This window comes from Talpa occidentalis, unplaced genomic scaffold (genome assembly GCF_014898055.3).
Source record: "Talpa occidentalis isolate TD23 unplaced genomic scaffold, MPIMG_talOcc4v2.1 talOcc4.14, whole genome shotgun sequence".
In the NCBI taxonomy this organism is placed as follows: domain Eukaryota; kingdom Metazoa; phylum Chordata; class Mammalia; order Eulipotyphla; family Talpidae; genus Talpa; species Talpa occidentalis.
Genome location: NW_023601433.1, coordinates 13160332 through 13176015, shown reverse-complemented (window position 1 = coordinate 13176015; position 15684 = coordinate 13160332). Strand labels below are relative to the sequence as shown.

At 40.8% G+C, this 15684-nt stretch overlaps 1 protein-coding gene across 3 annotated transcripts in view; it reads right to left on the bottom strand.

Moving 5' to 3' along the window:
* The window catches only part of ENTREP2 (endosomal transmembrane epsin interactor 2), a 280311-nt gene that overhangs the window by 88182 nt on the left and 176445 nt on the right, over positions 1 to 15684 (bottom strand). The window lies entirely within an intron of this gene.

Here is a 15684-nt window from a genome sequence, read left to right as displayed (position 1 = left end):
GCTAAAAGCAAGTAAGGATTATTCGAGAATGAAAGGGATGGTTCAAGGATGCAGCCACCATAGAGGAGCGGCTTTGCTGACATTTCCAGGGGAAGCCGATTGGCAGCATGTGAACAACTGATTTGGGGGCTACTCATTAGGGAAAGCAGTTCAGATACTGTACTGATTGCAATAAAATCCCAGAGTCTACTCACTAGTAACAAAGATTCATCCTGGTTAAATCACATGATGGGATGACCTAAGGACAGTGTCCCTCTTTCAAGAATACTTCACCTGGCAACAGAGCTTTCCTTGGCTGGTGGAAGTGGGTGGAGAGGTGGGTCTTGATGAGATAGCACTTTCTAAGCATTGCAGCCACTTGGCCCAGCGCCTCGTTTCACTCTCTTTTCAAGGAATGTAAATCAGGGCCTTTTACTTATGAAAATTACTAAGGTCTATGAAGTTATAATATTAGGATCACACAGGTCAACAAATTTATTTTTATTTACTTGCTGTTGTTCCCGGTCTGTATCCTTTCCTGGATGCCCATGGTTCAGGCCAGTCACAGCTATTGGTTTGCAAGTCTCATCAACATCCTTGCAGGCGTTTATGTGGGCTTCTTCCTCTGAGCTGACATGCTGAGGGGTAAGTTAAGCCTAGCCAACTCTGCCTTCACTCAGGAATAACCTGCCTCATGGTGGAGTCAACTCAAAAGAGATCAAAATGATGGAGAAACATTCCTAATGCTGCCACCTGAATCCCTGGAACTCTTCCTTTTGCTTATCTGCTTGAAGTTGGTTTCTATCACTTGAAACTGAATGTGTTCCATTATGTGGGCAGGGGAGATAAGATGGGTGTAAAGAGGTACTAAAAGAACAAGACTTTGTTTAAAAGTAATGTGAGCTAGAAAAGGTTAATATCACCAATAAGGATATTCTAACATAATTACATGTGATCTGAATACAATTTTAGCTGCTAGTAACACAGGAAAGGAAGACAGAAATCAAGACTTTTTCCATATAGAAGGCTTTTAGGTGGGCACATCTGTTATGCTCGCATTTAATCCTCTCTGCCTGAGTGTGATTATTAAGGGCCACTTCACAGAAATCCAGCCATTGCACTGACAGTCATATTCATTCAACTTTGTCCTGCTTAATCTAACTTCAGGATATTTTTCTACATTTATAAATAAGCTATGCAACCCAAACAACAAATGACTGGCTTAGGAATGAACATATGACTAGAGATGTGAGGAGTAAGTGGGGAGAAGAGAGTACTCCGAAAAATGTTTACTTGCTCTCAAAAAGGGTTTTACGGGGGAAAAAAATCCTCTTCTATTGGACACTTTGCCTCAATTGCAATTATCTTGTGACTACGAGTAGAGTTGAGCCAGCCCATCAAAACTCTGAAACTGGTAGAGTGGAGAGCTAGAGAAAAAAATCCGGTTCCTTGCTGACCTTTCTTTCTTTTTCTTTTTTCTTTTTTTAAAGATTTATTGATTCATGCATACAAGAGCTGGGGTACAGGCCAGAGGTACAGGGGGTGAGAGGATTTACCAGAGACAGAGTGGGGAGCACACTGGCAGATGAACTGAAATACACTGCTGAGGGGAGCAGCGGGCAAGTCAGGAGAGGTCTGCTGCACCATGTGGGTTGCTCCCTGGCTGGGGATCGAACTTGTGCTGCAGTGGCTGTGGACAGGTTCGTAGGTTGTGTCTTAACCCCTTCCGCCACCAGGGAGGCCCTCCTTGCTGACTTTTCTAGGCTGTTGAAGCAACTAACACTGGAGCAGCCCACCTCTGCATGTGTCTCTTGAGATAATAACTTCCTTTGTTGGTTAAGCTTTTGTGACTTAGATGTTATATCACTTGCAGCCAAAAGCAACACCAAGGAATCACCACTGACATCTGTACATGAGGGAGTCCCCACAAAAGGGTTATAGCAACTGGCCCTTCACTGACCTCGCCTGGTGAAGCCAGAGGTCCCAGTCAGCACCCCGCCCCCGCCCCCCACACTGTCTCTGAGATCTTGAGACATCTGAATGTCAGCCTGAAATGCTGTTGATGTTCACTTAGTGGCGGGCAGCCTCCTCTTCTGTGGAAAAGAGACATTTGGATGTTATTTAGTATCTGAGAATGGGAAAGGTCTATGATTTGCCCAAATAGCTAGTCTGTAAGGTAGGAAGAAATGTTGAGAAAATCATGAAGATGGGGCCTTGTATTTCAAAGATATTATCCATGCTTGGATGATGATGCCTGTTCTCAGCCAGTGTTTCATTGTAAGTGCCCACCTGGGAGTTTGCTCCCACTGTGCAAAGGAAGCTCAGAGGTGACCACAAGCTCCCCACTGCTCCCACACTGTCCTTCCAGCAAGGTCATCCCTCCACTACCCGCCTGATGGACTCGGCACTTTAGGTACTCCATGCTTCCCAAAGCCATCCTTCAGGGGACTGTGTTTTCAGTTCCCTGTCACCTTGCCTATAGTTGTCCCAGACCCCCGAGGCCCCACTCTATGTTACAAGCTTGGTCCGGGGGTTCCTTGGCAAGGGCAGACAGGAAGTCATGCCCTGAGGCTCTGGAGGCTTTCAGCAGTGCTAGTCTGACCTGGTTGCCTGGACTCATGAGCACCCCCAGAGCTGGTCCTATTTCCTGCCTACACCTGGTCCTATAACCACGAGGCCACAGGACAGTTGGACTCTGAAAGCCACAGGTCACGAGCCACATGTTCTCTTGCCTCCTGTGGTCACGGATGCTGCCTGGGGTGGGGGTTCCAGAGGATGTTGTTGCTCATGGCCTGTGATGGAAGATGAATGCTCAGCAACGCATAGGAGCCAAACTCAGAGGTCAGCAAGCTTCTGTGGGCCAAAGGTCAGGTAGAAGACTCTAGAAAAGCCCAGAGTGAAGAGCAACCAGCCCACACCAGAGTGGAGCTAAGCTGACTCACTCCAGGAGGCTTCTAAGCAGCAGAGAGGGCCTGTCTGGCCCTCCAAGATGTCAAATGTGGGAGGGCCCAACTGTTCCCCACTGAAAAAGAAGTTGCAATGTAAGAAGATAATCCAGTTCTGCTTGATTCTGAAAATACACTCTCCCACCCCCTACTCCCTGCCATGTCTAAAGCAAGATGGAGTGGTTTGCCGGCCCACAGAGGAAAAGCAATCTCACTCTATCTGTCTCCTGCTCTCCCTGTTGAGACTTAAGCTCAACTCCAAGAAAATAATCAGGCAAAGCAAACTAATGGGCCATCTAAAAAGTACTGTGGATTGAAAGAAGGAGACAAATTCTTGAACAGATGGTTACTATGGAGCAGAACTAATGGAAGAAACAAAAATAGACTATATAATAAAAACATAATAAGAACACATAAGGAGATATTATTAGAGCACAATAAAGTACTTCTCGAACAGAATAATGCTTGATTTTTTTAATCTAAAAATGTTCAGTAAAGCTACTATAAAAGAGAATGGTCCCCACTCAAAGCCTAATTACTATTTCAGGATGTTCAAATGAAAGATGTGTCACACCTACAGGACAGAAAGTTAATACAATAAAATTCACAAGTGAAATAACAGAATATGATGGGTAGAAGCAGGACTTTTTATTATACATAGACAATAGAAGCTGGGGGAGGAAAAAAAGCATATGACAGAGAATAAGCAAAGACACAGTATCAAAGCAAAAGCAATTCAAATCTTAATCTGAAAGCATTCTGAAAATACAGGATATTGATGCATCCCTGCAAAGTTTCTAATTTTCAAGAATAAGGAGAAAAATCATCCAAACGTCCAGAAGTTACTTGTAGAAATCATCAGTGTGACATCACAATTCTCACTTAAAATCTTGGAAACGAATATAGAGGATAGAATCACATTTAGTGACTAGGGAGAAGCAAGAACTAAGATCCAAGAATTCTCTGCCAGGGAAAGCTATTATGATGTCAGTACAAGGGAGCAGACTACTGCACACGCAGGTGTCCTCTCTGTGGTCCTACTGTGTGCTCTCACCAAAGAGCCGTCTCAAACAGGGACCCAAGGGAGGCAAAACCAGCACACGGTGAGCAACTGTGAGAAGGAATCTTGTGATACTATTTTAAAATCCTATTGGACAATGTGAATGTAAATTATGATACAATTGTTCATAAGGATTCTCGAAATGGCAGAAGGAAAATGGCGCTAAGAGCCTGGACTCACACAACCTCAGCATACCCCAGGAATAAGGAGAAGAGGGAGGAGATGGAATAAAAAGAAAAATTATTCTAAGGATCACCTCTAGGTGGTGTGTGGCCAAGAGGACGCAACAAATATTTATTGGGGAGGGTGGGCTGGTTATTAAGCTTTGGTCTCTCAGTTCTAAATCCACTGCTCTCTGATGCCAGGTTGTATCTCTGCAAACTATGTTGTTTCTTTTGTTAGATGGCTTCCCGCTGGGTTCTTCCAATAAAGGGCAATGGAGGTCATTTGAAAAGTTGGGTGGGGTGGGGTGCTGGCTCACTGGTGGTGCAAGAGGTTAAGACACAGCATTATGAAGCTGTCCGCAGCCACTGCAGCATGAGTTTGATCCCCAGGGAGATGACCCACATGGCGCAGCAGACCTCTCCTGTCTCGCCCGCTGCTCCCCTCAGCAGTGTATTTCAGTCAATCTGCCTGTTCTGTTCACCACTCTGTCTCTGAATCCTCTCATCCCCCCACACCTCTGGCCTTTACCCCAGTTCTTGTATGTGTAAATAAATAAACCTTTTTTTAAAAAAAAGTGGGGTGGGGAAGGACTTGCTTGTTCCTGTCAGTATGGCCCTAGTGATAACCCTGCTGCCAACCTCCAGCTCCTTTCAGCACACCCAGAACCAGCTCCACTGCACTCCTGCAGAAATGCCAACAACAAAGGACCATGTACCTGCAGATATTAAAAAGATAACGAGAATATTATGTTTGCCAATACATTTGAGACCACATGAGATGGGAAAATTCCTACAAAAGCATAATAACCTCTCCCCTCCAAAAAAATGATACAAGAAAAACACAAAAATTGAAGTCCTGAGAATTACTCTAAAATTCCAAATTTTCCCTTAAAGAAAACCCCAAAGCAGGGTGATTGCACAAATAAATTCTACTGAGCATTAAAGTCTTCAGTAAATACTTCCAGAAAAGCAAAAGGACTCCTCCCACTGTGTTCTTTGAGGAAAGCATAACTTTAATATTAAAATCTGGCAAGGACATTTTGAAAAATGAAGATGAAGGCCAATTTCCCTCATGAATATATAATCAAAAACCCTGAACAAGACACTGACAAACAAAATCGAGAGATGCAGCATGAGCCAAATGAATTCAGTCCAGGAAAGCAAGCTGATTGCAACATCAATCAAGGTCAATTCACCATATTAGCAGAATAAAGGGGGGGTGTCTCATATGGTCATCCCAAAAAAAGCAAGTCACATGAGAAAACATTAGCCAGATTTTGTTTAAAATATAGCAAAAACCAAACAAACAATATATATATATATATATATAAAATAACATAACAGAAAAGGAAACTTAGCAATTTTGAAATAAGAGAGAACTTAATCACTACAAACAATATGTATTTAACATCACACTTTATTATAAAATATTGAAAATATTTTCTTTGAGATGAGAAATAAGACAAAGAAACCCTCTCTGAACACTTCATCATTTTAATGAAAGCCCTAGCCAGTGCAATAAGAAAAAAAGAAGTTACAACCCATTCATGATAAAATCCCTTGAAATTCTTGGGATACAAGGAACATACCTCAACATCATAAAGGCCATCTATGACAAGCCAACAGCCAGCATCATTCTCAATGGTGAAAAGCTGAAAGCAATTCCATTAAGATCTGGAACAAGACAAGGATGTCCACTCTCACCACTGCTTTTCAATATAATACTGGAAGTCCTAGCCAGGGCAATAAGACAAGAGAAAGACATCCAAGGAATCCAAATAGGAAAAGAAGAAGTCAAACTATCACTATTTGCAGACGATATGATATTATACATAGAGAACCCCAAAAACTCCACAGAAAAGCTAATTCAACTCATCAATCAGTTCAGTAAAGTGGCAGGATACAAAATCAACATGCAAAAGTCAGTAGCCTTCCTATACACAAACAATAAATCTGAAGAAGAAGAAATAAAAAAAAACATCCCTTTTGTTATTGAAACAAAAAAAATCAAATATTTGGGAATAAATCTAACAAAAGAGATAAAGGACCTATACAAAGAAAACTATAAAACACTGTTAAAAGAAATAGAAGAAGACACAAAGAAATGGAGAGACATCCCCTGCTCGTGGATTGGAAGAATAAACATTATTAAAATGGCCATCCTTCCAAAAGCAATATACAGATTCAATGCTATTCCAATCAAAATTTCAATGTCATTCTTCAAAGAAATAGAACAATTATTGATGAAATTCATATGGAATCACAAAAAACCCCGAATAGCCAAAGCTCTCCTGAAAAAAAAGAAGGGAATGGAGGCATTACACTCCCAGACTTCAAACTATACTACAAAGCCATAATCATCAAAACTGCATGGTATTGGAACAAGAACAGACATACAGACCAATGGAATCGAATAGAAAATCCAGAAATAAATCCACAGATTTATGGTCAACTAATCTTTGACAAAGGAGCAAAGACTATGCATTGGAGCAAAGAAAGTTTGTTCAATAAATGGTGCTGGGAAAACTGGGTCGCTACATGCAAAAGAATGAAGCTTGACCACTACCTCACACCATACACAAAAATCAACTCAAAATGGATTAAAGAACTAGACATAAGACCTGAAACCATAAAATATATAGAAGGAAATATAGGCGAAACACTACGTGATCTGCACATCAAAGACATCTTTACAGACACATCACCCAAAGCAGTGATAGTGAAAGCAAAGATAAACAGCTGGGACTACATCAAATTAAAGAGCTTCTGCACAGCAAAAGAGACAATAACAAAAACAAAGAGAAACCCCACCAACTGGGAGAACATTTTTGCACCCAACACTAATGATAAAGGACTGATCACAAAAATCTGCAAAGAGCTGATGAGACTCAGCAACAACAAAGAAAATAATCCAGTCAAAAAATGGGCAGAAGAGCTAAAAAGAAACTTCTCTGAAGAGGAAATGCAAATGGCCAACAGGCATATGAAAAAATGTTCAACATCACTTGCCATCAGGGAAATGCAAATCAAAACTACCATGAGATACCATCTTACACCAGTGAGAATGGCACATATTAAAAAAACTAGCAACAACAAATGCTGGCGAGGGTGTGGAGAAAAAGGAACTCTTCTGCATTGTTGGTGGGAGTGCAAACTGGTCCAACCACTGTGGAGAGCTGTGTGGAGATTTCTGGACCTACTAAACATAGAGCTTCCATATGATCCAGCAATTCCACTCCTAGGTATTTACCCAAAGGACACAGAAACATCAATTCCAAAGAACACCTGCACCCCTATGTTTATAGCAGCACTGTTTACAATAGCTAAGCTTTGGAAACAACCCAAATGCCCCAAAAGAGATGACTGGATCAAGAAGATGTGGTACATATACACCATGGAATATTACTCAGCATTCAAAAAAGATAAACACATGCAATTTGCAGCAACATGGATGGCGCTGGAAGGGATCATGCTCAGCGAAATAAGCCAAAAAGAAAAAGAAAAATACCGGATGGTCTCACTCATAGCAGGAATCTAGAAAACTTAAATAAGGGACCAGGAAAATGAATAACTATAAGAAAGTGAAAATCAAAATCAACAAAAAACTATGAACCAGAGACACTTTTAGGGGGGCGGGGGCGGGAGGGGAGGGATTGGGGTCAGAATGGGGGGGCTGCAATTGTATGGGGAATATAACAATAAAATTTATAAAAAAAAAAAATAAAATAAAATGAGACCAAGATGATTATTCATAAAAAAAAAAAAGAAAAAAAGAAGTTACAAAAATTAAAAAAACACATTATCTTTTTTCCAAATGACATGATTCTTTACGTAGAAAATTCAAAGGAATTGCCAGGGTTCTTCTGGAAGTTCAAAGAAGCAGGTGGTAAGTGGGGGCAGTTCCACTTAGAGGCCGGGGCCCAGAATGAACTAAGTCTACTTCAAACACAGCCCACACCTTGCTAAGAGGTAGTGACAGTGAAGGGGCAGGGTGGGAAAGCCAGGCACACACACTGGTACTGATGGTCAAGGACACCCCCAGGGGGGAAACAAGGACAGGAGCACCTGTCTCCTCTGATGCAGGGTCCAAGTTCACAGCACTTTAAAGGTTTGGCCAACAAATAAAGAGACTTTCACAAAGTGTTTCTTAGATGCAGTCACTGTGATTTGTTACCTGGGAAACCAAATAGCCAAATCTTAAAAATGAACGCTCCATAGGTATGAAATTATATTAAAATGCTGTGTGTTTCTCAAAAACGTTCCCACAAAGTGGTTGATGGAAAACATGATGCTTTTTTTTTTTTTCTCACAAGGCTACTGAATATCTTCTTTACAATTACCTGGACGACAGGAGGGAGAGAGGCAGAGCTGTCCTTTTCTCCAGGAGCTGGCTGGGGATGGAGCTGCCCACCCTGGGAGAGGATGCTGCTTGGAATCTGTGGCCCCCAGAGCTTCTCCACTGGAGGTCCCAGGCCCACTACCCTCCCTCTGGGATGAGGTGACAAGGCTGGGACACAAAGTGGCTGGGACTGCATGTCATTCCCAGAGCAATCACCTGAGAGCAATGCAAAAACCCAAGAAAATCATGACAGGTCTCCACCAATGTGCTATTCTGGCTTCTACAGCAAATAATGACTGAAATGTTTGCTGAGACCCAGCCTCTGTCTTGCTGAAATGTCAGGTCCTCCAAAGCCTGCACAGGTCGATCAAAGCAGGTGGCTAGGATGGGACAGGGAAATGGCATGGCTTCAAAGACAGATGTCTTCCCCAAGATAAGAAAAAAGGGGTGGGGTGGGATCACCAAGTGCAGAGGTCCACACTCCTGGGGAGGTACTGAGGTACAGGTGTGAGATCACCAGGGGTGACAGCTTTGAGAAGGGGCAGTCACAGACAAAAGGCACTGGTCCTCCCTGCAGCCAGCTTGGAGCCCCAAAGCAGAAGAGTACTGGTGCCCAGTCACAGCGCCTCCTAGTGGGAGGAACAAAACCTCCTGGTGAGGACATGCAGGAGAAGGTCTCAGAATCAGATTTTGATTAAAAAAAAATTAAGAACAGGGTATATACCCCACAGAAACAAAATCCCTATCTTGAAAAGATCTCTGCACAGCCGTGTTGGTTGCTTAATTATTTACAATAGCCAAGACATGGAAACAAACTAAGTCTCCATCCACAGATGGTCAGCTGAGGTCAGCGGGACCAGCCTCAGCTCAAGAATCAAATGGGGGGTCCCTTGGCAGACAACTGCACATAGTAAGAAGCAGTTGCTTGTGCAATGTTACTCATTCATAACTTAGCATTTGGAAAGAAATGTTGGGTAACTGACTCCGAGAATAAATGATAGATAAACAGACATAAAAATAGGATCTATTTCAAATCTTCCATGATCAACACAGCTTAGAAACTGCTGAAGACTCTAAAATCTTACTTCTTTCTTATGGGAAACACCCAAGTTGCACCAACTCCCTTTTCCCATTTTCTGTGAAAGGCATTTAAATGGTTGGCAGGAAAAAATGGGATGTAATTATTTTTGGCAAGCAGGATGGGGTTATAAATATGCCCATTCTGAAGCTATTTTGAGAGCTCTTTTCTCCATTAATTTCTCATTCATTTGAAAATCTAATATAAAGTAGTCTGGCTGTTAATGGACTTAAACTTTATCAACTTCCAATGGAATTAGTTCTTATTTGCCTCCAGTGTAAGTGAACTGCACTTGCCTATTAAAGCAGCAAATTCTTATTTGCTGCAGTGTAAGTAAACTGCATATGTCTACTCAAACACTAAGACCTGCACCTTCCTGAGCCAGCATCATCCTGTTCTTAAAAAAAAAAGTCAGTGAAGGGGGACATGACATCTCAAATTTTAAGATAAAAAGAGGGATGAAAAGCTTGGAAACAGGGTTTACAGACCAGGGGTATGTGTGTCTCAGTAATCACGCATTTTTTAAAAAATGGTTATTCTCAGTTTTCAGAAAAAAATTAATTGCTTTTGTGTCTTCATTTTCTCCTGGGGTTTTAATGGAAAGAAGCTTCCAGCAAACCCTTTATTATATCAAATATTTGATTTCAAGTGAAAAGATGCCATAAATGTGTAAACACCAAATGAAAAAGCACAGGGAAAATGGTATAGATTTGCAGCTTGAATACACAAAATTAAACAAACAAAGATCCCAAGGCTTCAAAAATCCTGCTCCCACAGGGATCTCCTGGAAGCCATCATGCAATTGACAACCAGGCTGCCACTGAATCAGGGCAGCATCTGGGGCCACAAATTCAGACATAAAATTTAACATAAGATCTTTAAAACCTGGCCTCCCTGGTGGCTCAAAGGGTTAAGTCTCAGCACTGTGAAGCTATCAGCAGCTACTGCAGCACAAGTTTGATCCCTGGGCAGGGAACTAACCCACATGGCACAGCAGACCTCTTTTGTCTCACCCACTGCTCCCCTCAGCAGTGTATTTCAGTCAATCTGCCTGTTCTGCTCCCCACTCTGTCTCTGGTGAATCCTCTCACTACCCCACACCTCTGGCCTACACCCCAGCTCTTGTATACAAAAATAAATAAATCTTAAAAAAATATATCTTTAAAACCTTACCCATTTGCTAGGAGTTTTTAATCAACTCTGTTATATTGCAAATTATAGTAAAATGATAGGAAAGCAGACAGTGTAGAGAACAGGTGCTTTGAAGATCTGAAGATTGGTTACTGAAAACCTTAAGCACACGAGTAAAAGCATTTCTGCCTTACCAAACAGATAACACATACAGAAAGCCATCTAAACTTTATTTGATGATCAAGACCTTTCCATCTTCAAAGAAGTCCCTAAAGATCAGCAATGCTTTTCTCAAATTTCGTTAAATGAAATTACCATCATTTTTTAGTATTATAGCAATTATTAATTTAGAGGAAAACACTGCAGACAAAACCCGTTTGAGTAGCCCAAAATCCTATCACTAAAACAAACACACAAAAACACCAACTTCTGATGTTTGAAAACAAAATTATGAGTACCATGTCAGAAAAATACTAAATGAAAAGGTAAAGTCTCGGGCCTCCCCGGTGGCGCAGCGGTTGAGCGCTGGGTTGCGAAGCTGCCCGCGGCCTCTGCAGCGCCGGTTCAATCCCCGGCTGCTCCCCAGCCACCAGAGGAGGGTCCCACATGGCGCAGACCTCTCCTGCCACCCGCTGCTCCCCTCAGCAGTGTACTTCGCTTCTGCCTGCTCTGCTCCCCGCTCTGGCTCTGGTGAATTCTCTCACCCTCCCGCGCTTCTGACTGTACCCAGTGCATGTATAAACAAGCAAACAAATAAACAAACAAATAAATAAATAAACAAAACATGCCTCTATAAAAAATAAAAAAAAAATAAAATAAAAAAGAAAAGGTAAAGTCTCATATTACTTGTACTCTAACCCTTCTGCCTAAAACTTCCATTATGAACAGTATCCTTTGATTCCTTCCAGAAAACACTAGGGCTGTGTGTCCACACATACTCATCTGTACTGAAATTATTTTTTCAAACAACATGAAAAGAGACATACTATATTGATTGTATAGGGCTTCTTTCTTATGGTAAATCTTGGTGACAAACTTCTGTTTCCTAAATATTTAACATCAAAAACACTGCAATAACTTCCAAATACATGTCATCTAGAAATACTTCAAGCCTGACAGCTACAAAGATTCTCTACTGTCTACCCTCAAAACTCTCAACTAAAGTTTCAACTTATTTCAATCTTTAACTTTTATTTTTCTTTTGTTTCCCTGAAAATTCTTATTACTTACATAATATAAAATTGACTTTAAACCCACCTCTAAAACTGCCTCCCCAAATTAAAAACAAGTGTTCAATTAAACCAATCTATTCTCAAAACTAAAAAAAAAAAAACTAGTGATATAAATAATTTAACAACTCAACTTCTAAACTAAAATTTCTTTAAAATTTATACAACCAACCAAACTCATAAATACTTTAATTGCTAAACAGCTCCTTTCCTCAAACTCCAATCTTTACCCTTGTTCAGCATAAAACAGCTATAGTAATCATAACCTAAAAATACCTCAAAGTTAAAAAATGTACAAAACTCAATTTTAACCAAATCTAAATGGTTAAATTGGTCTCGTACCTTAAGAGCACAAAAGAGAAAGAAAGAAAAAAAATCTAGACCTTTTCCTGATACTTGCTTTTGCAGACACCAGAGCCTGGAAGCTTAACAACTAATCTTGTGCTGAGCTCCAAGGCCAGCTGCAGTTGAGAAACTGAGAACACAAAGCGGGACTACCCAGAGACAGGGACCCACCAACAGAAATTCTAAATTCCAGTTACCTAAAGAGCCTCTTTAAGCTTCTTCCTGTCTGAACTGCCCTATAATGAGCCAATGAATTTCAGCCAAGTCCACATTTCTTTGCCCCTGATCTGCTTTTCAGGTTATAAAATTTAACACCATTGTTCTCAACCCTAGTCCTCTAAACTCTATATAGGGCCTCCCCGGTGGTGCAGCAGGTTGAGCACAGCACTATGAACGCATGTCTGCAGCATGGGTTCGATTCCCAGCCGGCCAGGGAGAGTCCCACATGGTGCGGCAGTCCTCTCCTGTCTCACCCGCTGCTTCCCACAGCAGTGTCTCCGGTCCGTCTGCCTGTTCTGTTCCCTGCTGTTCTGCTGTTCTGTTCCCTCTGGTGAATTCTCCCACCCTCCCGTACTTCTGGACTGTACCCCAGTGCTTGTATAAATAAATAAATCTTTAAAAAAAAAAAAAGACGATATAGTCCTTTGGGGAAAAAAATAAAATCCATATAACCTCATTTCATTTCTTTATCAAAGAGGTAGATTTAAGTTTATTGTCTACCTTTTTGATAGTCCATTAACAATAAAACTGCTTTTTTTTCTCAAAACCTAAAGTCATGGTACCAGTTTCTATGCACATTGGGTAGAGAGCCTATTACTAGATAACAACATTAATACATAAATTTCTAATTAATTCTTCCTACAGCAGCAGAATCACCTAGTGATTCCCCACACTTGTGATGCCATCTGTGTCTCATATCCATCCATCCATCCATCTATCCAAAGACATTTTTTGAGTAGCTTTTGACATGGCCAATTACAGTCTAGTCCCAGGGGATTCAGGAGTGAATAAGAGAGATGAAATATATCCGCCCTTGTGAAGCTTACAGTCTGGTGAGGAAGATAACAAAGGATAAAAGTATATTTAAATAATTTAATTACATAGCATATCAGAAAGTGATATAAAAAAAGAAAGGGAAGGTGGCCAGAGAGTATTAGAGGGTATGGTGAGGGGATTCCAATTTTATTCGGAGAGGTCACGTAAAGTCTAATTGAGAAGGCGACTTGAGAAAGATGAGTGGATGTCTAAAATCAGGTGGATGTCTAGGTTAAGAGAGCTTGCTTTATTTCCCTGCCTACAGTCAATTTTATGAACATTCCATGTGTTCAGAAACCATGTGCTTTCCTGCCACTGCATTCTTTTAAGCTTTCATAATTAGATGAGCATCCCAAAACTGTACAATTTAGTCTTGCTCATTAAAAAATAAAAAAAAAACAACTTTGTCTCTTTTAGTCTCTACCCCTCCTTTGTCTTATAGTTTATCTGTTCAAAAATCTTGAGCATTTCACCTGTACTTCCTGTACAGAATCAATGATTATTTACTTTTGGTGCAGTTCAAAATGTTCTTTTCTCTCATGTATTTCTTGTAAATAAGCAACAGGAATAAGAGGCCTGATGACACTCCAGTTCTTTTGCTTGGTAAATTAATAGGTGGTACTGTGTTCATTTATGAGAAAACGCATAAGTGTATTGTAGGGTAAAGAAAATGTCAGGCTTTTCTGCCCTTCCGCCATCAGGATAGATGATGGATCCTTGTCCTGAATGCATGCCTGATGGCGGGCACCTGGAATAGGGTGTGGGCATAGGTAGATGGGATTCACCTGGGCTAAGACTGTGCTTTTAAGGGCGGCGTCACGGGGACGCCAGTAGCAGCAGTAGAAGCCGAAGCCGAAGCCGAAAGAGAAGCCGAGAAGCAGCAGAACCAACTCCAGAGAGCTCAGACAGAGTGAAGACTTGCTGGGGGCTGGGAGGCCTCCCAGCCCCCCAGCCAGCACCCCTGCCTGCCATATGCCTGGTGAACCCCAATAAAAAACCTGCAAAACCACTGAGGACTCTGACTCCTCCTTTACCTGGTCTGCATGGGATCAGAAAACCTGCGCTGTGCCCAGTTCCTGCCTTTACATGTATCAAATATGGTTATCTCTCTTTCTGTGATTTTAGTAGCTTTTAATGTGCAATACTGGAATTCATTAATAGAGTGGTGATATTCTAATTATATTATTTCTTCCTCATTTATTAGTTTGGATTCTTTCACATAGCGATGGTACTATATATCAACTATGTTCAATTCCTTTCCTTTATATATCAGTCTTCAAAAGAATAAAGTAGTTCTTTAGTCTCCTCTGGAAATGGCCAATTAGTTTTTTGTAGAGATCATTAATGAACTCATATACTAAAATACATTTAATGTTTCCTTCCTCTTCAAGTTTATTCTTTTTGACGTATATACTTTGTCCCAATTTTGACCACTGAAAGTCTGCTGTTTGTCCTTTGTAAATGTCTCTCTGGTCATTTTTATTGTGGAAACTTGTTCTCTAGTGAATTTATCTAGTAAGTTTTTACTGTATGTTGGAAATGTGCATGTGATGCCTGGAAAGACATCAGAGTTAGTGTGTTAGAGTTATGAGTACTTGGGTTTTTGTTTTTTTCCTTCAAAGAGCATTGAATTATGTTTCTGGAAGGCAGTTAATTTATTGGTGGATCAGTTCAACCCTTGTGAGCTTGTTTTTAAGATTTGTTATGATAACTCTAAAACAGGGTTTGACAAACTTTTCCTCTAAAGGGCCAGATTGTAAATATTTTAGGCTTTTTGGGTCACATATGGCCTCTGCTGCTTAGATTTCTTTATTGTTATTTTAAAAATATAAAATTTAAAATGTAGAAGTGAGTCTTAACTTATGTACAATAACAGGTCAGAAGAACAGATTTGGTGCATGAAACACAGTTTGCCAATCCATGGTCTAGAGTAAGCATTATTCTAGAAAAGAGGTTGACCTACCCAGGAAGGTCTGAATATTGGTCAAATGCCCTGGGTGTTCCATGATGTTTCCCCAAGGTTGGAAGTCCTTGTTTCATTGTGAATCTTCCAGAATCTGGAACATAGTCCTCTAGCAGCAAATCTTCTGTCCAGGTCTTGCAGAGTGTCAGCCTGCATATGTGCAGCTAAGCATTTGGCTAAATTGGGGACCCCTGTGAAGATCTCTGGAGCTCCCTGTCTGTATAGCTCCATTCTCTCCAATATGCTTATCTCAAACTCCTTTCAAAATTTCTGAGAAGACCTTTTAAATAATGAGTTCTTTAAATTTTTATTTATGATAATCTTATTTGTGAGAAATATAAAAGCAGATGATAAAAAATTTAAATCAATGTTTTTGTCCGTACAACTTTACAATTAAAATGATAAGAGTTGAGTAA